This window comes from Melospiza melodia, chromosome 1 (assembly GCF_035770615.1).
Source record: "Melospiza melodia melodia isolate bMelMel2 chromosome 1, bMelMel2.pri, whole genome shotgun sequence".
In the NCBI taxonomy this organism is placed as follows: Eukaryota; Metazoa; Chordata; class Aves; order Passeriformes; family Passerellidae; genus Melospiza; species Melospiza melodia.
In genome coordinates, this window is record NC_086194.1 from 23,546,110 (window position 1) to 23,572,711 (window position 26,602).

General features: G+C 40.8%; 1 protein-coding gene across 4 annotated transcripts in view; it reads left to right on the forward strand.

Moving 5' to 3' along the window:
• Window positions 1-26,602, forward strand: part of CDK14 (cyclin dependent kinase 14) — a 350,786-nt gene that overhangs the window by 293,888 nt on the left and 30,296 nt on the right. For 3 of the 4 annotated variants that reach the window (XM_063151053.1, XM_063151075.1, XM_063151067.1), the window contains one exon: window positions 15,357-19,607. The exons of the other annotated variant lie outside the window; for it this stretch is intronic. The gene's annotated coding sequence lies outside the window, so the exon portion shown is untranslated. Of the gene's footprint in view, window positions 1-15,356; window positions 19,608-26,602 lie in introns of those variants that run through there. 4 annotated transcript variants of the gene reach the window in all.

Consider the following 26,602-nt stretch of genomic DNA (forward strand, 5'->3'; position numbering starts at 1 on the left):
CTTGCCTGATTTTTCAGAGCTCCTTGCATCCTTTAGTGCTCAATATGTTCAGATTGGATTTCATTCTGCATTGACCTCAGTTGGAGCAGTGAATGCTCAGCATATCTGCAGCCCCAGCCAGGATCCATCTTGGATTACAAAGAAAATCAGAGCTGCCAAGTGAATTTCTGTTTAAAAGAAAAAAAAATTCTCTAGTATTGTAGGAGCTCTGATAATAGTTTTCTAGCACCATGTAAGGACTATGGCTACTGAAACTTAGTTATTTTTTCTTGTCTGTCCATTCAACTTACCTTCCTTCTTCCACAATAAAGGAATCGAGGGTCTTATTTTCAATAAACCTCTTTGTTTTACAAAAGCAGCATATAGTTTGAGCAGCAAATGTGGCAAAGGTTTCTCTGGAGACAAGAAAATGACCATGTGTTAAAGACTACTACAGGTGTAGAAGGGATTAGATATAGTGCATAAGCATTTTAACTCCTTTCCAGAGTTTTAAGTTCCCGAATTTTCAGAAACTGGTACCGCGGAAGAGGTTTTGGTGCAAGGAATCATACTGATACCTTCTCACTGATACCTTCTTTCACCCTCAGTGAGATGTGTTGCCAGGGGGATTCCTACCTTTCAACCCTCAGTGTGAGGTGAGTAGGCAGCAGTAGGAGGTGATAATGCTCTGTGTCAGGCTGACACGAGAGAAAACACAGCGCATTGTGCGAACAAGCTTACCTGCTGTTTGTTGGGCAGGAGATAATGTTGTGTGACCCAGGAACAATAGGTCCTCCTGCTGCTGCCGAAGAGACAGGCAGCCTCCTGGCTGTTTGCTCTCTGCTGCCTGCCCACTGCCTCTCCGTGCCTCCCTCTGCGCCCTTCTTCCTGACAGTCACATCCTTATTCCCCACCCTGGTGCTTCAGCCTGTTTCCTCTCTCCTTATCAATAAGGAGTCAGCCATGGAATTATGCTCAATAATGCCTGTTCGGATTACTGTGTGTTTAACTTGAAAGGCATTTTTAATATTGCTCTGGTGCTTAGCAACCCCATATTATGCCACTGCCCAAAAAAACCCACCAAAATGATATTTGCAAGGATGGGAAGAAGAGTCCATCCCTAACTTTATCAAAGTTAAATGTTATGGAAGTTGGTTCTTTCTCTTTGAACATGTTATTCTTCTGATTGTTTTATTTGCCTGCCTGTCCTGGTCAAAGATTAAATGACTGAGAACATGGCAAATCCTGGCTTTCTCATTTAACCACTATTAATCACTTGACATTGCATTCAGAGTCAGTTTGCACAAGATATGTGAAAAGCAAAGAGCCTCACTCGCATGCTGGCTTAACAGCCAGCAACATTTTCCCCTCCCATCTGCTGTTCATTATTATTTAAAAACAAGTCAGGAGACAGAATTGGATTAGCAGAGTGGGTGGCACCAGTGGAAAACAAGCTCTGTGTTGGCAGTCACCCTGCCAAGTTCATGTGAAATTGCCCATTTTAGTTGGCAGCTTCAGCTCAGCTTGGTGTGATGACATATGGGCCTAGAGGGTAAGAATCTATTTCCATATTATAGCAGCTTCTGCTGAGAAACCTCAGAGTTTGTAGCTGTGTGCCTGCCTGGCTTTGGCTGCAGGCTCCCCTCCTGGACTGCTCTGCCACATGGGGCTCCTGGCCATGGTCTCAGCATTTCTCCAAGGTCCCCTCAGCAGCTCTCCCTGTGTGCTGATACTCAGGCTGCCCCCAGCTACTCCATTGCTCCCAAGCCATAAGCATGTTGAGTGTCAAGAAGCAAAATAGGGAAGCTCATAACCCTCTCATTTGTGGCACCCACAGAATCAAAGGAGAGGAATCAAGCCCTTGCTTTGACGTTTAAGGGTCAGTAGTTTCTCAGAACAGCAGGGATATGTATTTTATGTTTGAAAAATAAATTAACAGTGTGTGTAATTTACACATTGACTCAAAACTCAATCACCTCATAAACAGGCATTTACAAATGAAAAATTAACTTCTTTAAATTAATAAAAATTCCCTGTTTCAAGTATTAGTGATCTAGAATTTCCCAGGATATGATTTCAGGGTCCAGTGTTGTCTATTGTAATTCTGCATAAAGGAAGTTTTGGTGCCTTGCATTGAAATCCATGTGACAGGGATACCACCAACTAAGTCAATTCTGTAAAATAAGCTCAAAGATATTTCAGGAACCAGACTGCCCCTAAGTCCCACAGCTGTGATTAGTGAGTTAACAATAACATTTCTTATTTCAGAAATCTTTTTCATCCTCTACTTACTATAGAAGGAAAATAATTAAAATAACTCTATGCAAAGCCCTTTCAAAGCACAAAGAAAGTATCTTTCTGAGTTTACAGTACCCTTATTGTCAGTTATTATTTGACAGGATAAAAATGTTTGAGAAGGGACAGTTACAGGGTGTTGACATGCCTTTAAACTATTTATTATAATTCCCAGAATTTCCTATGCATTTTTTGATTTTTTTTTTCCTGTGGACACTCTCTACTGCTACATATTACTTTAGATAGCTTTGTTTTGGGGATAGTGAAGAAATCTTGCAGAGAAATCTTGCTATTGGGAGTATATGATCCTCTTCTGTGCAATATGTGAAACAGAAAACCTTATTCCTGTTAAACCTTGCTATCACAGCCTGTGCATGGTAACACCCCTGGTCTACAACAGTTTGACAAAGGTGGACAAAACATGATGCATGATGCCATTAGAAACCCCCAGCCACTTAAATGAGGAGATGAGTTGCACCTTGGAAGATGAGAGTTGGTGCAGAGGTCTGCAGTGGGAGCTTTTTATACATTCTATGATTGTTGTTGCCATCTTCCTGTTCTTTATTCAGCAAGGATGGGCTGAGAGAAATGTCAGGAAAGGGGCAAATATGTCCCAGTCAATGATCAAAAAGTAGCACCCTTGAAAAGGTGTGTATTTATCACCCAATGGCTGCAAAATTTGAACACAATGTACCAGTGAGGTGGTTAGGTGGTATTGCTATTAATGTATCAAGCTAAAGACCTGTGTTTTGGAAGGATTTATTTCTGTGGTGAACTCAATTTTAGAAGTCCTACTGTGGGTGAGAGATGTGATCAATCCAGTAGCAGTGCCTTTGTTACTGCCTATGCAGAGACCTGAGCACATCACTTAGGCACAAAGAGGCAGCTCAGTTCTTTGTTCATTCTTTATGCATGAGCTAGTTACTCATTTCTCCATACATAACTGCTATCATTCTTCATACCTAAACTGTATTTTGTTTCTGGATGAACTTAAAAGGCTTTTTGGAAGGGTCTAATAATCAGAAGCCTGTACTTTAAGGTGAAAAGGGCTAATGAGATACAGAAAGCCACACTATCTATTTGTAGAGAGCAATCCAGCATTCTCCTGGTGCATCTATTTCACCTCCTTTTGCTATTTAAACCCAGAGCATGTCAGTTACAGAAGTGCTGGGTATCATTGTATAATTGTTACCTGTCCATCTGCTCTGCTCTTTCTTTCTCTTCTTTCCTGTAACAATTTTCAGCCTCCTATCTTCGATATCTTCTGTAGATACAATTTACACTTTACATTACTCAACTGGAAACAAGCTAATCAGGTGGATTGAGCTTCAGTTGCCACAAACAAACCAGAACTTACTGCAGTGCTGTGCTGTTCAGTAATGCTAGAGAAGTTTCAGTTTAAAAAAAATCATAAATGAATTTATGTGCCCACCCAGATTTATTTTAATTAAAATCATCCATGAGTCTTGGCTGTTGCTTTGACTACTAAGTACTTACAAATAAGCTTAATAGACATGTTTGTTTTTTCCTCAGCTGTAAAAATATATATTCTGCTATGATTGGTTTTTTATCTGATTTATTTAAATAGAGTTAGGTAAAGATGCAATTTATAGGGAAGGTTAAAGGGTCAAAATCGTATTTAATTAACTTATACCCACTTGGGAAGCAGCCAAGGTAAAAGAATGCAGTGAAAGTAAGCTTCAAATAATATGAAATCTTTGAAAAGGACTAACCACCTCTGGTGAAAGGCTTTCCTGTTCTTAACCTTGTGTCATTTAAACTATTTAAATGAGCTATGCAAAACCTTACTTTTATAATGGAGCTTCAAAAAAAAGATTAAGTATTTCTTGCAGTTACAAGAAAACCAATGCTTATAGCACTTTTGTAAGAAAAGCCTTTAGTGCTCCATCTTACCATGATCCCTGTCTTTGCATACCACAAAATGCACAGTATGTTGCACCTGATTTGACATCTACTGTTTCTGCCACAAGCCTCTCTTGTGTGCGAGATTGTTTTTTAAAAACATTCTTAAGTCTTTTAAAAAACAAAAGGGAAGGGAGAAGCCTCTCCCTGTAATATCTGAAAGTTCAAAGACTGTAGATCCTGCTTGGTTTCTAAAAGTTGTGTCTGAGAGGAACCTCATGCTAGATTTCCCAAACCATGCAAAATACCTGAACATCTTAGTCATACATAGTGGAAAAGGTTCTTAGCCCAACCAGAGTGGGAACTCTGAGAAATAAAATCACTGAGCTGCTTTGTGATCTCCTTATGTACTAGATAGAATATCCTCATTGCTCTAGTGATGCTCTGTAGAGGTGCTAATTCTGGAACATTTTTTCCACTTAATGCCACAGAGACTGCACTGGGGAAATATTTCTGTTTCAGTGCTCCATATGGTTTTGTATGTAAAAATGGAACTGGCAGGGAAGAAAGCAGCTGGCCTGAAGCTGCCAGTAACTATTTCTAATGTCACAGATTTTCAGCAGAAATCCCAAGTGGGAGCTGTATAGGTGAAAGGCCTGCATAGCAGTATTCAGCAAGTATCAGCACATCCTCTAGGGAATGGGCATGATGACAAGCAATATCTCATAAAGACACCATTGCATTTCCTAAACTGGGATTTTTTTCTCCTCTGTTCCATTCTGGTCTCAAGAACTCTTAGGTTGGGAAACAACTGAGGCTTGAAAATTTCAACTGCAAAGACTTCCTGATATCTCTGTCAATAAATACCACTGTACAACATTCATGGTATGGGTGGACACACAGATTAAGAACTTAGGAGATAATCATATTTGGAAATGTATTCCAAAATTTAAATACATCTATTACTTAAACTTGCCATTAATATAATATACTATACTATAATAATGGGAAAGATCCTTCTGCTTCAGCAAATGAAGTCTGCTTTCTGCCTAATTTATATGTGCTCAAGTGTTGTAGTGCTGTCCTAAAAAAATGTATTTTAATTGACATGACCACTTTGCCATGATGCTCAGTCTCTCAAAAGTCACAGCAGCAAACAGAATGCATAACCAGATGGTGTTTAACTAGAAGGATCTTTACTATCCCGAATGCAGCTGCAATAATCTCTATTCTGTCAAGCTAAAAACAAAGGCATTCATAACTCCACATTCCAGATTAAAAATTCTTTGCTGGTTTGAAAAGTACTTTCTAGGAAGAACGCAAATGGAAATAAAAATGCAGGTGAGAAATGGATTTTTTTTCTTTTGTTTATCCATCCGTCTTTTTTTTTTCCTTCCTTCTGCACCTGAACACTCACCCTGTCTTCTCAAAAAAAAAAAAAAAAGATGTAACTTAATTCCAAGCTGCCTGTAGGTACTTGCAGGCTAGTAGAATGATTGTGGTACTGATAAACATTTGCACATTGTTTTCTTAATGCTTAGCATTTATCTGTGGGGTCTGAGGTAGTTTATAGTGTTGTGATCTCTTGCAGAGGCATTTTTAAATTCCAAGGAATCTTTGTTAGAACAAAATGGTCCACACCCATCTCTAGACTGTCCCAGATCTACTCTGCACTGATTAAACCAGCAGCATTAAATTTGCTCCAAGATTACTTAGCTTTCAAGAAGCAACTTGACTAATAATATTAACAATCACATGTATACAAAATGCCCTATTTTGAAATACCTGCAGATACTTTATTTTTTCAATGAGGCAGGGTTTAATTTTTGGGAGGAGGTAAATGCTAATGAGTCATATGCAAGTATTTCGTCTTTCATGTGTCATTTTGTCGAGCAGACTTTGCTTTGGGGATAGAAGCATTTCCCATGGCAGGGAAAAGCAAGAATAAATTTCTGATTCAGTTCTCTGAAGAGATACACTTCTTGTTATGTTAGATGAGGGGGAGTGGAAGGAGATGGTCAAACACATCATCTAATTTGGGTTCTGAGTTGGTCAGCTGTTGTGTTGCAGATAATATAAATAAATAAATAAATAAATGTGCTTAGGTTGAGCTGATAAATGGCACTGTTAAGAGCAGCTACCATCATTCCTGATGCTGGCAGTCAATAACTTTCATTTGTGGTATTTGGAGGGCACAGTTGATCTGCTGTCCCTGAACTCTAGGGTTATATTCTTCCTTCAAAGCTAGATAGTGACCTATAAAGAATCAGATGCTTTTCTATCCTGTATGAATTCTCTGAATTCTGGTTAAATATGACTTGAAGCCTCACAAACTGTTAAACATCTCCTTAATATGTTGGCAGGCCAACATATTTTTGCTAAAAAAAATAAAACCAACCAAAAAAATTCAAAGAACTTCCAGTCAGAGGCATGGGCTCTCAGCCATCTCTTGTTTGCTGCTCCCTTGAAACATGTACCGGAGATTATCCTTATTAGGCCATCTTACGGGTATTCCCAGAGCTTTTGAGTATGGTTTTCTTCCTTTTTAATTAGCAGGTCATTATGTGACAACTTCTGTCTGCTCCTCTAAGTGGTTGGCTAAGGCAGATTTCACAGTGTTTCCAGATACCTGAAAATAATTAGTCATTTGTGAGTTGGGAGGTGGCTTCAGATTTTAGAATGAAGCTTTGTTCTTCATAATGCACTGGGGAATGCTGCTGATTAAAAATAAGGATGTTATTCCATCATTTTGTCTTTGCAAACCAGAACAGTGTGATAAATTTCTGTCTAGCTCTATCCGGGCAGTTTCCTTCTTACTCCCTCACCAGTTTTCAATCCCATTAGCTGTGATGAAGCTAGTTGGAAGTTTGGCATTACCTGGATCACTTCATTATCAAGTTCCACATAAAAATGTCACTTTTGATACCTTTAGTGAGACAGTGTACAGAGTTCTACAGAAAATTTTACAATATGAGTGACAGGGGCACAAGTGGCAGGGCAGGAACAAGGAAATAGGTTTGCAGCAGGGGGAATTCCTTGAGCTGGCTCTGCCACAAATGGCAGAAGGGTACCACAGCTAAGCTCACTCACACCCAGCTGCTTGTAGTTGAATCTCCCATCCCTTGACTGTTTAGCTCTACAAGAGAGTTTAGCAATGAGCAAATCTCTCAGCAGCCTCTGGAGCTCCTTTTCTCCAGAGATGGCTTCAAACCAGTAATAAACCTGTTAACCGAGACAGCATTTCTCCAATTCACATTCAGTCAATTCCTCTTTGGAAAATTTTTTTGCAAGTTATCAGGGTGAGAAGCACAGCAATTTAGACACATCACATTAATCAGATAGGAAGAGGTTGGAGGAAGTTGTAGGGATTTGGATGTTTGTCAGGTTTGAGAAGTATATTCTTGCAAACAACTAGCACTAATATTTTTCTGTTCTTGATGTGTACCAAAACCCTCAATTTGTGTTTTTGTTTTTAATAAGGTTTCTATGGCTTTGCATGCAAACTATATTAAGCTCAATGACACTGCTATTTTTGTAGTATCTTCATCTGAAGTACTAGTTTTCCCAGAGCTCACTCACAGAGGGCTGTGCTTTATTCTCAAAAACTAGAAGACATGTAGTAGATTCAGTCCTGGCCACTTTTCATGTGAAGCCTTATTCAAATGGTAATTGTGAAGGGCTTTGAGGACTTTGTTCTCAACTCAAAGAAAAAGCTTCAGCTGTGGGCAGATAGGGTAGGAAAGATTTTTTTTGCTGAAAGACTTGTAGAAAACTAATTTGGAAGTTACCACAGCCACTCAAAAGTTAAAAGTATATCTACAAATTAACTGTGAAACCAATCACATTATCAAATAACTTTGGAAATTAATACTGTGTATAAAATATATTACAGTAAAGATCAGGCTTGTTGTATTCCTTTTTTTGTCCTCACAAGACACACTGTGAAGGAATTCATGATAATATTTTGTAGAGACCTGTGTGCAAAGTATGCATGGTTGGTTTGCAATTATCGATATGCATATATGCTACTTAGCAGCTGGTGTGTAATTTAAGGGTAAGTGTTGGCTCTTCAGAATCAACCTCCCACACTGGACTATTGGGTGCACATTCACCAAGTCAGGTGATGCAGGACTTTCATTTTGAACTCATACGGTGCATAAAGGTACAATTTGAAAAACTCACAGTAAAGGTTTCAAGTACTACCAATGTTGCAACTGTTCTAATATTGCATTTTTGATAAATTTAACTGTATTTACATAATTTGAAATATTGGTGGCTCCAGCTAAAACAGGGCACTAATTTTGAAGACACTAAACCCAGAGGCTGGGACATAAACCAGGGCACTTGGTACAAAACAGGTTGCAGTGGGATGAAATCACTTGCCTACAGTCACATTCAGCAGCAAAGCCAAAATCTTGGTTTCTGTTTTCCAGCCCCATATCCACAGTGCCACAGACATCTCACCTTTCAAATATTATGTTACTTATTTAAATTATGCTCAGAAAATAATTTAGCTTATAATTGTATTACTATTCTCGTTTTTATTTTCTTACTAGCTTACAGTGCTTGTCTAGCACTCACTTCTTTTAGGGTCATCTCTTCGCACCCACCCTGAAATTGCAATCAACTCCCACACACAAATCTATTTAGAGTTGCAGGGCTCTGCTTAGAGGCAAAGTCAATCTGTGAAAAATTCTTTGTGGAGAGAGGAATTGGTAACACAGCAATATGTCCATAAGGATCTGTATTATGATTTATATGTTAGAACTGTGAAAAATACACAGCAAATGGCATCACCTTAGATAGAGTCTGGGAAATCCCTGGTGTATAAGAATAACAGTGCAGTAACTAAGACACAAGAGAAGAAAACAGAAGAAGTTAACCAGTTAATCCTGTGTTACTTATTTGTCAAATATGGTTTACTGCTAAGTACTCATGGCACTTATAATTATAATGTGTAAGAATCCTGTACAATGCTGCATCTGTGAAAGAATAGTAGCCAACAATTGCCAAGATGTTCTAGAGGTGTCATTTAAGCATTTAATGAAATTAAGTAGCTAAAGAAATATTACATGAATTGGAAAAGATGTGGCCTGTGTGAGGGGAGAAAGGTGAAGATATTCTTTGTATTGAATTATGCCCCATCCTATGAACAAGACTGGAAGTCACATTTATAGTGTGTTTTGCAAAGGGGATTACACCTGATATTTTGGCCACACACATAACTTGCACATATTTTGCTACAGCTTCTTTCTTTCTTTAGATACAGGGGTGCAGAATCCTGAGTTGACACTATAAACTGACTTTGTCAACATGGACTTTGACAGAAACTGAAATTAAACTACAATAATTCAGCCCTATTCAGCTCCTGAAAGTTGCTTTGTAGACAAATAACAGGGAAGAAGATACTTGGCTTCAGTGCTATTTCAGGAGTATCGCAAATTCACTACGTTCCTGTGCGTTACAAGGCTTCTGAGTTCAGGAATCACTAACCAGCCTATAGTTGAAATTGTTTTCTTCAAACCCTTCTCAGTTTGTCAAAAACTCCTAGTTTTTCTAGTGTGTCTCTTTTTTTCTTCTTCTACTTATTTTTTTTTTTCTGAATAAATTTTTAATAGCAGCCGTAAGTCTTGCCTCTCCTGTGTATTTTGGGGCATGGATAACTAGATAAAACTAAAGCCCAGCAGAAAGCAATTTAAAAAACCTTATATTTAGCCTTAGTGAATAGTATTCCTTAGGAAATCACAAACAAGATATAGTCCACCGAAGTAAAGCTTCCAACAAAGCCAGGCTGTATACTGAGATAATCTTTGAACTAGCACCTCTGAAGATACACAGAGCAACTTTACAGGCATCAATCTACTGAGCCTTGTCCATGGGGTAATTCTGAGCCTGAGCTAACAACACTGCAGATCATTTATTTTTCATATATAAGAACAAATGCATTTCTTTTAAATTTCACGGAAGTAAAACTTCCCTGCGAAGGAAGGCACACTATAACTATACAGTGTGACAATTACATATTTTAAAGCATATATTTATAGAAATGCCTTTATATGCTCATCCTTTCTGCACACAATCAGACTCATACATACACATTTTTTGTATGTTTGCATTTGTGCACATATATCATAGACATAGATAAAAAATAGAACATGTATGCACGTATATGTGTATATATATTTGAAGGGGAAAAAGGATTTATGGCAGTTGGCCAGATTTAATTTGTCTGCTTGTATTTAGCACTTAAGGGCTTATATACTCAGTTTGCTCAAAAGAGTGAAGAAGTACTCCTTGCTTATGCCTCAAATCAGAAATGCATGAAGTGCAGCTGCAGAGATAATACATTCTCCCCAAAGGCTTTGGCTGAGCAAATTAGGTGTCAATGGGGTGCCTGCGCAGGCAGTACTCTCTCTAATTAGTCTCTTGAGCCTAGTTGGTGGCAGGTATAAGATGATCTAATCAATTGGTCTGTGTCTGATGGTACGTGTAAAAATCCTGGCAGGCAGAGCTGTCTCCCACAGGTCACTCACCTGCACAGCAGGAATGCTCATTTTCATTTTTCATCTCTTCCATCACATGATGCTGACAGTTGGTTTTAAGGAAATTGAATCCAAAAAATATCTAGTTCATAGGGCATGAAGGTCAAAATAAAGTTGCATTATGGGTACTGGTGATCCAATTAATTAATATTTATAGCAACAAGTTGCACGTAGATATTATCTGAGTGCAAATAGTATTGCTAATGTTGGGTTAGCTTTTTAAAATGATTTCTCTAACAAAGGTAGGAATAAAAGGTGTGGGGAAAATCACCTGTTAATACTGTACTTTTTTTTCAGAGAGGATGAACAGTATCTATGGTGTCTGCATGTGTGGTGGAGGGAGAAGCAGAAAGAGTATTATTGTTGATGATCTTAAATACCTCCATGCTTCAGCTCATAAAGAATACAGTATCTCCAGCTGTCAGCTCACATTTTTATTTTAAAACTGGAATACTCTTATAATACTGCTGCATCAGCTGCCACATAAATAGACCTGCACTCTGAGTGTGCTTTGCATGCTAAAGACTCTGCGGGAGCACAGCTCCACCCGATGTGATAATTTATACAGAAATTAAAAGTACCTAGAGAAGGATGCTGATGCTGCCAAAAGGAACATGTATTGAACTGGTATTTTTACAGGACAGGACGTTCTTTCACTAATTAAAATAAAGAAAAATATTTGGGATTTAATCACCTTCCTCTGCCTCATGCCTTGAGAGTATGATTAATGTTTAAATTACAGGCTTTGGTATGCCTTTCTAGAACCACTGTAACATCAACAGCTACTGCATTCTGAAGCTGGCATCTGCTGTTTTTAAGGTGGATTAACACTCTATCCTCCTCAGGGTCTGTGACAAACAGAATATATGCAGCAGAATTTTCCTCTAGGTAACAAACATAGAAATGAGTCACTTCATGTAGATCACTTAATATTTCAAGTACATCATTAACTTACTTGTAGAAAGCTATTAGATTTAGTAGAGTTGTCACAAAAACACAAAGTACCCGGTTCTGTGGTGAAAAAAGTTGATTTTTAAGGCAATCTTCAATGTTTCAGGGTTTGTTGTTGATTGTTTGTTTGGGATTTGTTGTTTTGGTTTGATTTTTAAGGAGATATGAAAGAATCCTACTTTGCTCTTGGGAAATTACAGGTTGTAAATATTCCATTTAACAATTTACAATTTCATAAGCAAAGCTGTGACCAGAGGTCATAAACATAATCTGCCAAGTCACCAGGCAAAACTTTGATTTGTATGATGAGGGAAATGTATAAATTCTAAGCAAGGATATTTCTAAAATATATCTTTAAAAATGCAAACATGGAATATAAAGCCATCTGGGAACTGAATGGCAGCACTGTGTAGAGGGCCCTGCCTTGGATCTTTGTGGTGTGAACAACTGATGTTTCATTTCAAGAGCCACTCTGAAGAAACAATGCTTTTTTAATAAAAAGATTGGTTCACATCAGTATAAAATTTTCTGGGGTTTTTTGTAGATTTTCTGCTGTGGATAAAGAGATGCTCTCCCTGTTTCTCCAGTTTAGGAGAGTTGTCTGTTTAATGTCTCATTTTAAACCAAATTAAATGTGAAGAGTAAGTGCACAATGATTAGAGCACTCCTCTGACAAGTGGCATATCTGTGTTCAGCAGAAGAGAAAGCTGGCACTGCACCCCAGCTCTCTGAGGCAGGGGAAGGGACTTCACCTGCTGACTCCACTTTTGAATTGACAATACACATTCAGAGAATTAGGGACTCAGGTACAAACATTATCTATTCCTAACCACCACACTTGTTGTGTCATGTAAGGATTTCAAACTCAGGAGAAACACCTTGGCAGGCAGAGCTGAGGGTTCAGAACACCCTGTGCATTCTGGCACTGCTGTGAGCAGGGGGTCTGTCATGCAGGCTGCCTTCCCAAACCAGGCCTGTTGCACATTTCAACACTGCAGAGACTGAGACCACCATACTGTTCCCCGGTTCCAGCTGTACTGGGTCTTTTAGCTTTCCCCAGCCAGAGCCATTAGTGAAATGTGGCATCAAATCATGTTCTTTTCCAGTGATCTAATCTAAATCTGGAGCCTGTGCAGAAGGTGGAGGGTGGTGTTGCCCACCATACACAGTCTCTAAGCTTCACAAGAAACCAGTTACAGCCCTGGCACGGCAGGAGCCAGCAAAGCTGGAGCTGGTAGAGCTGTGATCTTATAACTGTGATCTGCCTTACACTGAGCCAGAGCAGGAAACCTGTAACTCCTGCTACCCTTTCTTAGTTTTCAGTGTTCTGCCTGCAGTGTGCATTGGTGCTGGCAGTAGTCCAGTGTGCAAAGATGCCTTTTCCCCCCATGTGTTATAGGGTAGCAGCTCTCAGTTTATTAATTTCTAAAGAATCTCTTAATGTTCTAAGGCTTGATTCTGGAAGTGCTAGGCTCCTAATGAAGGTATTCCCCATTTCACAAGCTCAGGCCCTGCCCTGGAGAATGTGTCATCAGCTTTGCCTACAAAGCCAAACTTGAAACCAGGCAATGTAGTGTTGTTACTGGGATACTGTAGCATAATCCCAGGAGAAGTGTGATACTTACCTCATTTAGATACTGTCCTGAGGTCCAGTGATAGAAAGGAAAAGTTCTCTGTAATTAAACTGCAGTTATTCTCAAATGAGCAATGACCCTCTGAGCAATTAGATAACTACTGGAAAAACATGCATCCAGAGACTTTGCTATCCTTATAATTTCATTACCTGTCTCAGATGTCCCTGCTGCTTATGCCAGTCTCTGGAACTCCAGTAATTTGGTTTTAGCTTGAAATTAGGCCGGCTATTCTGGGCCTGGGCAGATGCAGCTTCCAACTTGCAAGCCTGCTTTCCACAACTGGAGTGTGGGTGGCAGTGGGGGCAAATGCAACCTCAGCATTGGAAGGAGCTTTGGGAGTTTAGTTGCTTCTTTCCAAGAAGGAGGTCCTAAAAAGAACACCCCTGAAAAGTGCTCATGAAGGAAGGGAAATCTGAAATTTGGGGTTATCACTGGTGTTTCATCACTGAGCAGTTGTGAATCTCTGCACGTTCCAAATATTGCTTTCCTTTTTAAGCTTTTGAAGGTAAACTAAATGCATCAGCTCAAATGTATTCCTTGAAACAAGATTTATTGGCATTTCAGCCAAGCTTCTAGACATTGGGGAAAGTGGGACTTTGATGTGGAATAGACAGTCCACACAAGCTCCAGACACATTTAGAAAACAACCCAAGAAGGACTCTAGAGGTGGTAGTCTAAGCTGCAAGAGGGCCCAAGATGCTTAAGAAAAGACTTTCATTAATCCAATTCAGGTATCCTGGTGCTGAAAGAATAGAAGAAGAGCTCTCAAGAATCATGACAGGAACCCTGGAAATTACAGAAGTAAAGATATTGCATAGACATTGGGATGCTTTGTTGAAAGCCACAATGAAAGTGCTAAGCTTGAAACTGCAGTTCAAAACCAATGTCTTGTTTTTCTGCTGCTTTTGAAATGAGGACTAGACTAGATTCACTGGCACCTGCATCCAGTTTGATTTAAATAGTTTTAGGACATGCTAATACAAACCAGTTCCATGCTCAATGAATATTTCAGCATTCTTTTTTTTAAGGACTGAAATTCCTTCACATCTGACTGTCTTCCTGCAACAGCATTTTAAAAATGTATCAGGTCTGTAGTTCTAGTCTTGGAGAACTTAACAAATATATTTTCAGAATTTTTCAGAAAGTCTCACTTTATTACTTGACATAAAATTCTACTTGGAGATTTATTAAGAGTTAAATGTGTTAATTATAAAATCCTTTCAGTGGCTTCAGTTCATCCAGTTCATCTAGCCTTCATTCAGCCTTCACATGGCTCTTGCAGTTATTGGATACTTTGTTTTCCTGTCCCACATTCTCAGCCTGCCTCCTGTTTTGTGTAAACCTCAGAAACATCAGGATACCTTCGTGCAAGTGCAGCCATTGCTTTGAGCTTCATCAGTAGAGTGAAAGACAACATAAGTGAAGCTATTGATGGTGTTTATTTTTATATTTGAAAGGAGAGTTTGCAATTATCTGCCTAGATAATAGAAATACACTGAAATAAAGGTAAATACATTTAGACACAGCACATCAAGCTCCATAACCTGGGTATATTTGCAGAAATGTTTCTGATTTGCTTCAAGGTGCCCCAAACAACTCTCAGAAAGGAAAACTGAGGAGACCTTTTCAAAAACTAATTACGAGCATTGTTATGGAGGAGATCACTAGGGAGAAAGGGGGCAAAAAAAGAAAGGGGCAAAAAAAGCTTGTAAACTCCTGAAGCACTGCCAGCATTTTTAGCAACCTTCCTTTGCATTCAGGGGGTGTGACCACCTTTAGAAGAGATGACTGGTTACAGCTGTCTATAATTTTCCATGGAGAATGTCAGTGCTAATAGTACCTGTGATGATTAGCTCTTGGGGCACAGACACATGAATATGGATTAATATATCTCACTTAGGTGACCACCCTGAAAACACTGGTGTTTTAAGTTCCTTTTCCTGAGGTACCAGTTCTAAACATGCTTTGGAAGCCTGCCCTTCACTCTGAGCTGGCATCTTCATAACTGGCTTTGGCCTAACCTATATTTTACCAAGTGAAAAACAAAATGCAATTCATGAGGCTTATTATAATTTATATTGTTTCCTTACAGGATTAAATTTACCAGGTTGGAGGAGGGAAACAAAAACCTAATGAGGAGGCCGACACCAGGAAGGAACCACGGCCTGTTTCCTTTCTGTCTCTATGGTGGATTTCATTCAAAAGAAAATTGAAGCTGGCAAGACCCTGTTTTTCCCTGCAATTTATTTAAAACCTTGCACGCATTTGGATACCTTGTGATTTCAGAGAACTATGTGAAGATTAAGCTTTTGCTTACTAATACATGGCATGTACTCTTTCAGTCTTTTGTGTTTGATTTTGTTTGATTTTCCACTGCAGCGCTGCATCTTTGTAAGGATTTTTATGCTTTCACCAGCAATGTCTTAAATACTTACAGACAACACATTTGGTGTTCACACTCCTTCAGTAACAACTGTACAAAAAGAGCCAACAGTGGCATAAAAGACTGTGTGTTTTCTTTGAGGGTTGTGCATAGTTTGCAACCAATGGGAAGACTATTTCTTCCCAGGGCAAGCCCAACTTGTCCGATCAGCTGACAATTACAACACTTGCCACTCTTCCTCAAGTGTTGTTGGGTTATTTCTTTTCTCATTATCCCCTCAGACCATTCATATCCTTTTAAAAACATGGCAATAATTGCATGTTTACTTAAGTACTCTAAATTTGGTTACTCTGCTTAGGCTATGTAGCATGCCAGTTTTCAAAATAGGCCTGTGAGAAGGACAAAGCAAAACTTATGAGATGTATGCAGCTGACGGATACACAGTGAGTTCCTTATGGTTTTATTCTCTTCAAGAATATCTCTTTTTTATGGGTCTTGGCTAACATCTCTATGGTTTTCCTCACACTAGTTACTTTTTGGAATATTTTCTTGAAAACAGAGATGATGAAACTGTTCTGTTTAATTCAAGGCAGATACTGAGGTACAGAAAAACTTCCTTTGAATGAGCCATTAAATCTAGCTGTGTTACTTTGCCATGTACAAAGCAAGGTGGAGAATTCTCCTCATCCCAGACTGTTTGCTGTTCCACACCAAAGCACCTTTTGAGTTATTTTCCAGAGGTATTCTGAGCTGATTGCAAGGCACTACATGATCCTTAGTCTTTAGGCAGCTTTTCTGAATGAATCGTTCAAATGCAAACTTTGCAAGAAACTAAGTTGTGTGTGTGATTTCAGAAAAGGAAGCCCCTGCTACATTTTGGTTGGGGAGAGCATTGTGTTCAGGGGTGTGGAAAAACTGCCCTGTTTACAACTTTGCATTCAGCGAGGGCAAGGTATGGTGCAAAAATCACTGTTGAGTTATAGTCCTGCTTGGACAGAAGCACTTGCTAGGCAATATTATTCTACACATAATTTTGACATCCTTTGCTTGCTGGATGCATTGAATTACATTTTAAGGAAGTGTGGTAATGCTTTGGTTAGCTTTCAGTGTTTAAAAAGGAGGGGGAAAGGATTTGTGCTACTGCCATCTTATTAAACTCCAGCAGTGTTTAATAAGAAAAAGACACCAAATAAGGCAAATCCTTGAATGCACAAGCAGCTACAAAAGGTCTCTTAATGAACTAGGACAGGAGTCTACACTTTCAAAGAACTGAACTGTGGAAATATTCTCAATATTTGCACAGCCATTAAAAGACAATTTTCCCCACTGACATCTCTGTTTCAGGATCTGCGAAAAGCCATCTGAAAGCCACTTTCAGTCACAATCATATTTAGAACTTACTACAGTTCTTCCCCTGTGTTTATAGGGGGAAAAGTGACCACTGAACTTTTGAATTTATCACACACTGAAACTGCCTTAGACGTGGTTTGTTTGGGTTTCATGTTTCCTTTTTTTTGTAAGAGAAAAGTCTTTTATACATTATCTTTGCTACTTAAATTGTGTGCAGTTTGATGATTAAAATTAGCTATTTTTAGAAAAAAAAACTTGCTGCAAAATCTGAAGAATTTTTGAAATCATAACAAAGATTTTGATTAGGAATATAAGGGTAGTTTCATAGATGCTTCTACTTGACAGCTTAAATTTGAAGGCAAGCAATTACACTGCTCAACTAACCATCTGAAGGTTTAATATAGAGTAATTCCCCAATTGTTCCCACGAGCGTAGCACATTTCTATCCATAGTGACTCATGTACAGTGTTTGCTTAAGGTATGTGTGTGTGCGTATGTGTGTGAACACACATGTGCACATGAGATTATCCTCTCTGCCCCATTCCCACTTCTAAGCAACCACTGAAATAAAGCTGATCCAGAAGTCTTCAAACTCAATTAAGTGCCAGAATGAAAGTTCATAAATATCTAGGTTTCTAAATAGCAACTTAATCTTCAGCAGTAATGAAGTTATCTCACCTGCTGATCATTAAGGAGTGACCAGGGTATCTTACTCCTGCACCCACTTTCCAGGCACCCTGACTGCCTGTGGTGGCTTGGTTTTGCTGCTCTCCCATGGGGGCTCTGGGCCCTGGGGAATTCTCCTGGCATGAAGGCAACCTAGGGCTCAGCAGGATGGTGCTTTTCACGTGAGCACTGCAAATTATTCTTCTGTAACATCAGATCTGCTGGGAAAAAATCAAGGGTTTTTTTGAGATAGTAGAAGCTCCTTTGCCCAGGGAACAGCTGACACTACAGCCTTATTTCACTCTTCTCCCTTCCAGCAGAGCCCTTACCTGCACAGTTAGCCTGACACCTATCAGACAGCCGCTCACCCAGACAGTTGCCCACCTGTCCAGCTGTTTTCACCACTGCTCTTCTCAGTGTTCAGAATGGACTGTTTAAACCCTGTCAACGCCCTTGAGACAGCTTCAGCAAAGATCAGTAGTGTTACTCTCTTTTTCTCTCATCCTTCTGAAATCACTTCCCCAAAGAATCTTCAAAGACTCAAGAAGTAGCCCAGCCTTCCAGATGTGGGTGCCTGGAACGTGATGTTTCACATTGCCAACGTTGTCACGTTGTTGAAGTCAAAAGTTGGCTTCAGTGACCAGTAGTCTTTGGGGCACAGTCCTGGAGAAACTGTGGGATTTGCTCAGAGTGAGTAGCCAGCAGCAGCTTAACTTGCATTTTCCTACCACTTGGCTGAGATCCAGTAGGTTTGTCCTGGTAATACTTGAGAGGGTGCGGCTTTGCTGCAAGATGGGAGAGCAGCAACAGGGCAGCAGGTATAGCAGGCAGATAAAAGTGGGAGGGCATGTTCTAACTCTCTGTGGGATCTAATATTAATTTAATGGGGAAGGGAAGATGGTGATAGATTTGGTCTGCATGATACAGAGAGTCCTTACAAGTTCAAGTTCACAGAACCTAAATTTACAAGTCAACCAGCTGGAGATTGTTCAGTCTTCTCTCATGCTGGGTTCAGTTCAACTTGAATCCACACCCATCAGGCACCACCCCAGACAGAACACTCCAATAGTTCTGACATTACATTGCTTTACTGTATGGGGTCCTACATCAGTTGGGTCCTTTTAATTCTCACTCTTACTTTTAATCAGAACCATGGCTTAGGACAAGTCATCAGTACAACAGTGAAAATTCAATCTGCAGTAGACAGAGGCACAGGGGATTTTGCTTTCTCTTTGGTGCATAGGGGCTCTGCACTTCAGACTCCTGGGAAGTTAGGATAAATAAATATATACGCTTGGGTTGGTGGGTTATGTACACCCCGTGTCAGTGCACACAACCAAATGTGTAGTCAATGCTCAATATATGAATATACAAAAAGATGAATATACAAAATATTCATCTGTGAATATTACTGGGTTTGTAATCTTTGTTATATAAAAGGTTTAGGCTGTACAGACTAAGGAGCAAAATGCAGATACCCCCTATAAAACAGAAGTAGGTTGCATTACTGAGCATAACAATACTCTCCCCTACCAGCATTTAGGTGGAGTGACTGTATGTTACTGCCTTGCATTCTTCACATAAGCAAAAAATCTAAAAGTAAAGGATGCACTTATAATTCCCATCCCCCAAAATGCATTTCCATGGTGCTGCATACAAAATTCCTGCTTGCCAGCTGCCATGCGGATTTTTGTATGGTGCACTAAGAGGTATTCTTTTTTTAACAAATAAAAAAGGGGAGGGCTGGTACATGAAAACAATGTTAATGTAATTAAATATATATATACTTCAGAAGAACAGCATCGTAAACAGTACAGTAAAATAAATGTCGCATTATTTGTTACACCTTGTAATTTGTCTGTATTATGAAAGATGTAATGGTTTGTCAGCTGTAACTGTTGTTTTCTTGTAACATCATATTGAATAAAGTGTAGCAGAATCTCTCTTCTCCTTTGTATATGTGATCTAGACCTAACGTAAGGAATAAAGCTTTTCTTTTCCTCTTTGTTCTCCAAAAACCAAACAAGGAAATGGTTGTAAACAAGAGATTTTTAAGGAATGAAAAGTACTTGGGAGTAGGTAGACACTAGACAGTAATATGTACAAAAGATTAGGTACTGATTCAGTCAAACATGAGCTTCATCAAAACTACAAGGCAGTGCTCACAACACAGGGTGAGATTCTTCGCATTTCTGTCTGTAATGGTACATTAATGGTTTGGTGTCTCTTTCTGTTTTGTTATGTATGTGACAAGAGACTTCTTTACAGCACACTGGAATTTAACCAAAGTAGTAAAAAAGCCAGTATTCTGAAAAAAAAAAAAAACAAACCCAAAACAACAGGTCTCATTTAAATATGTCATTGTATAGAAGATGAGGTCTGGCATATTACAACTTCTCTTGAAACAGAAAACTGATAATTCTGGTAGAAAATCAGGCAAAACATACAACACGCATTTTTCACAACTTTGATGTGAAGTGTGATTTATCCTTGTTCGTACTTGATTATGTGTTTCAATCAGTGAACATATGCTGCCTTGATTCTTTGTCTATTTGTGCATCATAGATAAGATAAGCAAGTGCTTGCTCACACTATATATTATCAATATGTGTGTTCAGTATTTTTTCCTCCTTTCCATTGCTTCTAGCTTTTTTGGTACCAGCATCTCGCTAGGACCTATTTTTAGACAATGAATGCTAAATCAATGCAGTTTCATAGACTTAGTTAGAATATTTGCCTGAAATGTTAGAATATGCTGGTTTAGCAAACACAAGAGTCTATAGGAGTCATTTTGATCTGGGATGGGGGATAGCTGGAGAGCAAGTGATCGTACTGTGTAGGCTGATGGGACAGCAGCCCTAGCCTAGAATATGAATAATGGAGGACCTAGATTTTAGTCCTGACTCCAGCTGATTAGAAATACTTGAAGATAAAAGGGTTTTCCTTGGAGCTAGCACAATATAAGCTTGAATGTGGGTCTTCAGCATCACAGGTTTTATCCAGTAGAAGAATGTTCTGGCCCTGACGTGATCACAGAGCACTTCAGGAGAAGAATCCTCATTTTCAATCTAGAAAGTTGCTGCAGAATGACATCAGCTGCACCCAGAGGGCATTTCACAAAAACAAACAATGCATGTTCATCTATTTATATTTTACCCTCAGTTCTCACTGGCTAGGACAGGTTTAGGAAGGTGTTGCCTTTTTATAGTCTAGATGAATAATTTGTAATCCTGACTCACTACCTGTATGGCAACTTTAACCTACAAATCCCTCCGATACAAATGAGGACCAAGAATTATTACCTAAAAAGGTTTGTATGTTTGAACACAGGGTACCAGGAAGCATGTTCAGAGTCAGCCTTTAATTATGTAGTATAATCCTTAAAGCTGTCTCCTGACCCCCTTGGCTGCACTCCTAGCCTGTTTAGCCCCAAGGTTTTCTTCCTAAGCTAGCCTGGCTGCTATGGCAAAGCAAGAGATGCATTTAGCTAGAATAGCAGCCACCCCTCCCCCAAGAAAAGAAAAACCAGAGGGAAGGTGTTGAAGCAACCCTGTGCCACTGGGTTAACACATACAGTTTCTCAATAATGCCTCTTCTTGTAAACCTCTGCAAAGCAAACCCTACAGCAGCGGAAGGGCTTGCTGCTACCAGTGGGGGGTGGTGTTATGGACATTAGATTTGAGAGGCTTATATAGCACATGGGCGAGGATAAAGGGATACAAATCAGAGAGGGGGGGGAAAAAACCCAAACCAACTGAAGAGAGTTTAAAAAAAAAATCCAGGGCCAAGTATTTACTGTTCATTTCCCTTGTGAGTGGTGTTATATATTGTCTGCAGTGAGTCATGCTGAGAGCAAGCCAGGCACAATAATAGCTGAGAGCAGTCCTGCAGCCCCTTCGTTATTGCTTCTGCCCGCTGATACTGAGTTGGGCAAAAGAAAGTGATTCCAGAAATGTTCCTTTCTTTTTTTTTCCCTTTTCTCTTGTTTCCCAGAGGACCCAGTAGTGATTGCTGGGGCTGTACTACCTTGAAAGAACTGCTAAATTAAAATCAAACATTTTAAAATTAATTTTTCACGGACCCATATGGTGATTCACATAAAAGACGTAAGAGCTCTAAGTGCTATACCAGATACTGCAGTGCTGTATATCCCAGTAATGTCTTGAAGCCTAAGGAGATTCATGATAGCATAGAAACATTTCAACCTCATCTTTCAACTAGAATTAGGACTATAGTGTAGGTGTTATATAGGACTAGAGGGTAGGTGTTAATCTTACAATCCAGCTAATTATAAATTTGTTCCCAGCTTTCACCTGAGAGGCTTAGAGATATTCATGCATCAAAGAAATGAACTGTATTCACAGCTCTGGAATATACCATACAGATATAAAGATCCATATTTTTGTAGAACAAAAAAAAAAAAAAACCACACCCCACACCCCAAGGTACAGATTCATTTTTTTATTTTCAAAACTTTGCATGGGCAAAACCACCTGAAAGGGTATTTCACTTGGTGTTTGGTGAAGACTGAACACTGAAGATACTTTTTTAGAACAGTTTCTTGCAACAACAAAGTGTAATTTCTGTGTTCAAGTCCTGTTTCACAGTACAGACAGCTCCAAAGTCATGCCAAAGTGTTGTGCTCTAACAGGACTGTAGGGTTGTTCATTGACCAAATTCCCAGCATCATATCAGTGCAGTGTGGAGCAGGAGAAACTGCATGTACCAGAATTTGTTGGGAAATACTGTAAACATGAACTGCCACTTGTCTGCATCAGGAGACACAACTTTCAGAGACCATCTCAGATGTTCTTCTTTAATCTCATTTTTTTCCCATAACACACAATATAGACAGCAAAGGAAGAGTGAGTTTCTGCAGGGAAGGCTGTACTCTACAGCAACCCTACACAGGTTAATTTGGAACACAACTGCCTCCTTGGTGGGGATGTGAATCACCTAAGAGCTGCACTTCTGGTCTCCCACATCCACTAGGTTCTCTCCAGAAATGCCTGTTTGCATCTGGGCAACGTACACATTTTCACTGCTGGCTGTTTAGTTTGCACTCATGCATGCAGAGTGACTAACATGGAATAGCAGGAACCTGTAATTCTGAGAGCAGCTCCTTTAGTGGCCAGAGGTGCCCCACTCTTCTGCCAGTCCAGAGACAGCAGTGAGTGAGCAAAATGAGGATTTGCTGCTCCATAGCTTCAGCCACTCTTCCAAGCTCTTCTTGGATACGTCTGTTGGTGCATCAGGACTGGAGGTGGAAGAAGCAGGAGAGAGGGCATGAGATAGATATGTGTGCTGTCTGGGGGCAAGCTCATGAACCTGGCAGTATTTATGATACGGTCACAAGCAAGTTCCAGTGTTTTAGAATACTCCCTTTTTTCAGAAATTTCCGACATGTTCACCCTACTGCTAGCTGGGCCTTTCTTTTATGACCCACATATGAGAAAGAGGCATTTGGATATCCTTTCCCCAAGCACTTGCAGTTTAGATTTATGACAACCAATTGATCAAAGGAAAGGGGAGAATCTCAGAGGGTTTCAGATGAGCCCTTACAAGCCCCTAAATATGAGGAAGTGTACTATACACTCACCACCTGTAATAACACAGCTTTGAACACCCCATTGTGTTTCTGCAGTGTTAGCCAGCAGGGTTCCCTATGACAGCACTGCCGAAGTAAACAATACCCAGTTTTTGGGAGAGAATGCTCATGACAAACCCCAGTTTGGCAGCAGTGCCAGGTGGGCTGAAGGAGTCACCAGTTTAACCAGGGAAAGAAAGGAGCTGGGGCCTGGGAATAACATCAGCTCTTACTGAAGGCCTGATGAGGCTGAAGCCAAAGCAACTGCATCCCTTGCTCCTTGTCAGTGCTGTATCTAAAAAACACCAAACCACCGGTGGCTCACTGGGATCTCCCAGCCCCTTCCCCCAACAGACCGTGTTAGCTCTACAGGAACTTCATGGTGAGAAACCACAGCACCATTCCAAACACTGGGCCCGGTGATTCCCACACCTGCAACTCAAGCTGCCGAGCTGCTTTGCACCGAAATGTTTTGACTGCAGGAATCTGTCTGGCAGGAGGGAGTGCCAGGAAGGAACAAGGAGCACATTCAGGTGCGCTGGCTGTGCTGACACCACTGAGATGCCCGGTGTGCGCAGATGAGCTTTCGATCCCCACAGGCGCCGTGGACACGGGGAGGGCCGCTGGGAGGCCAGAGCCCGAAGCACCGTTCGCGGGCAGTCCCACGGAGGTGAAGCTCCGTCCCGCCGCTGCCCGGTTCCGCCCGGCGGCCGAGGGGGCTCCGGGGACCGCCACGTGCCGGGTCCGCCCGCGCAGGCCGGGAAGAGCCGGAACGGGGCCGGGAAGGGCCGGGCTGTGTCTGCGCCCGCTGGGAAACGGGGAACTCTGGCGCCAACGCGAGGGAAAAACAGCTCCGGAGTGTCCGCTGCGGAGCGGGAGGAGCACGGAATGCCGAGAGGGGCAGGGCGCAGCCGCCGCTGCGCTTGGCGCGGCAGAGCAGCCGTGCTGCCATGAGAGGCGGGATCGGGGCGGGTTAGGCTTCTCACTGAGATTTTCCGGAGGTTGTAGGAAATGCCGCTAGGAATGGGGGGTGGGCGTCTCGTCCCCGCTCTCAGCCACGGCTCCAGGCTGTCGAGCACAGTGGGTGCGGGGTGCTGGGACAACCCAGGCCCCTCGCTCCCCTCACGGCGTCCCGAGCGGCCCCAGCCTGGCCCTCAGCACCGCTCCCTCAGCACCGCTCCCTCAGCACCGCTCCCTCAGCACCGCTCCCTCAGCACCGCTCCCTCAGCACCGCTCCCTCAGCACCGCTCCCTCAGCACCGCTCCCTCAGCACCGCTCCCTCAGCACCGCTCCCTCAGCACCGCTCCTGCTCCTCCCTCAGCACTGCTCCTGCCCGCCGGCATCCCGCCGTCCTGGGACCACGAGGGACCCCGACCCCGACCTCGCCTCTTTCCCACAGCCATCCAAACGCGGCCACCTCCAGGGTTCCATAGAATCCAGGGAATCATAGAATGCCTGGGTTGGAAATGGCCTTGGAGATCATCCTCTGCCCGTGGACAGGGACTTCTTCCACTAGACCAGACCAGGGGGCTCAAAGTTCATCCATCCTGGTCTTGAACACTTTTAGAGATGGGGCAGCTCCAGCTTTTCTGGGCAGCCTGTTCCATCATTTTAGCACATCTGAAAGTACTTTGCTACATCCATCAGTTTATGTGCAACACCTTCAATCTTGTGTACTGTACTGCCTTAAATCCCTGATCTGCCTTCAGGTAGATCCATGCAGCAGCTGGAGCAGCAACTGGGCTTTGGACTGGTGTGTGAAGATGGAATTGGAGTTTGTCATCAATAAAACACAGTATCAAACTCATACTTGCCCCAGATGGTGATCTTTTATTAATTTCTTCAATACAGAAAGAGAAAAAAATGCAAGCAAGTTCTTTTAAAGGTATCTCTGGAGCCTGAGTTAGAGAAAATGGCCTTAGGTGGATTTTTTTTCTGCTTTTTTTTTTTTTTTTTTTTTTTTTTTTTTTTTTTTTTTGTTATTTCGTAACGTGGACGTTTACTACAAAGAGAGAAAGAAAATGTGTTATTTAATCTCTCTTGAATCTCTGCCTGGCTTATTTTCACACATATGATCTCTTTTGTTCTCTGGTAGTAATCACCTAAACAACTGATTAACAGATGATCAGCCTGTACTGTTCCAATCTGCAGGATGCAATGCAAGGGGAAAACGGGGAAATCTTCACTGATTATTTTTCTTTCATACCTTAGTACTCTACTGTCCCAACAAAGAAATCGGGGTTGTAGGAGCATACACTTTTTTTTTTAAGTGTCCCTCAGCACTTACACAAATCCCCCAGAGCTCTCCCTGCACCTTCTTTCAATTAAATTGCTTTCCTTAACTTAATCTGTGACTGTTTGATTAGAGCTGGTTGGAAGTTTTTCACAACAAAGCAAGGTTATTCAGCAGCTTTGAAGCCCAGTGATTTATCAGGAGAAAAAGACTTATCTTTCAATTAACTTCTTTCACCTGTGGATTGCCAGGAGCTCAGGTTTCTCAGCCCAGTGACAGGATTCCATTTGAATGCCTGTGAGGCTGGAGACCTCAGGGATCTTTGGATTTTTGCCACAAAGCTAGGAGCCAATGCAATTCTCCAGTGTGTGCAGCTATAGGACCCTGCAGTTGCCAGAAATCATTGACTATTTTGGTTTCAGACTCCATGAGCTTATGTCATGAAACTCTCCAAACTGCCATCTCCAGATATTTCAGTATTTCAGTTTAGACACCATATTTCAGTGTTCATGGTTTTGCTTTTAGTTTGGAGTGAAGGGTTTCTAGAAAACATTTTGCCATGATAAAATGAATTACTGATCATCATTAGCAATGAAACCTACCAAGAGGGAATAACAAGCTTCACTGGTAGGAGAAGGCACTTGGTAAATTCAGACTACCACTAAGAAAATAATGACTTGATAGCTCATCCTAGCATTTAGGCAGGGGAGATCTGGTTTTAATCTGGTTTGAGATCTGTTGGAATCCTGGAAACCCTGAAATAATCTCCTTTTTTTGTCTTTTTGCATTGATTTCAGTACCATGAGGACTTTATCCAGGATGGCTTGCTGAGATAGACACAGCAGTTTAAACACAGATTGGAACTCTGTCTGGATTCCATTTTGTGAATGTTGATGGCTTATGCAAGTAGGAAGTCAACCTTGATAGTCTTATAATTTGTTAATTATATAAGTTGCCACAGCTACATGGTTTACCAATGGAAAAAATGTTAATTTTCCCCTGTTTTAACATATTTACAGATTTTACTGGTACCATTGTTTCACAGTTCTGGTTTTTTACCTGGAGGTGATGACAGGTTTTTTTGTCTACTTTGAATACAGATATATGCATTTCTGGGGA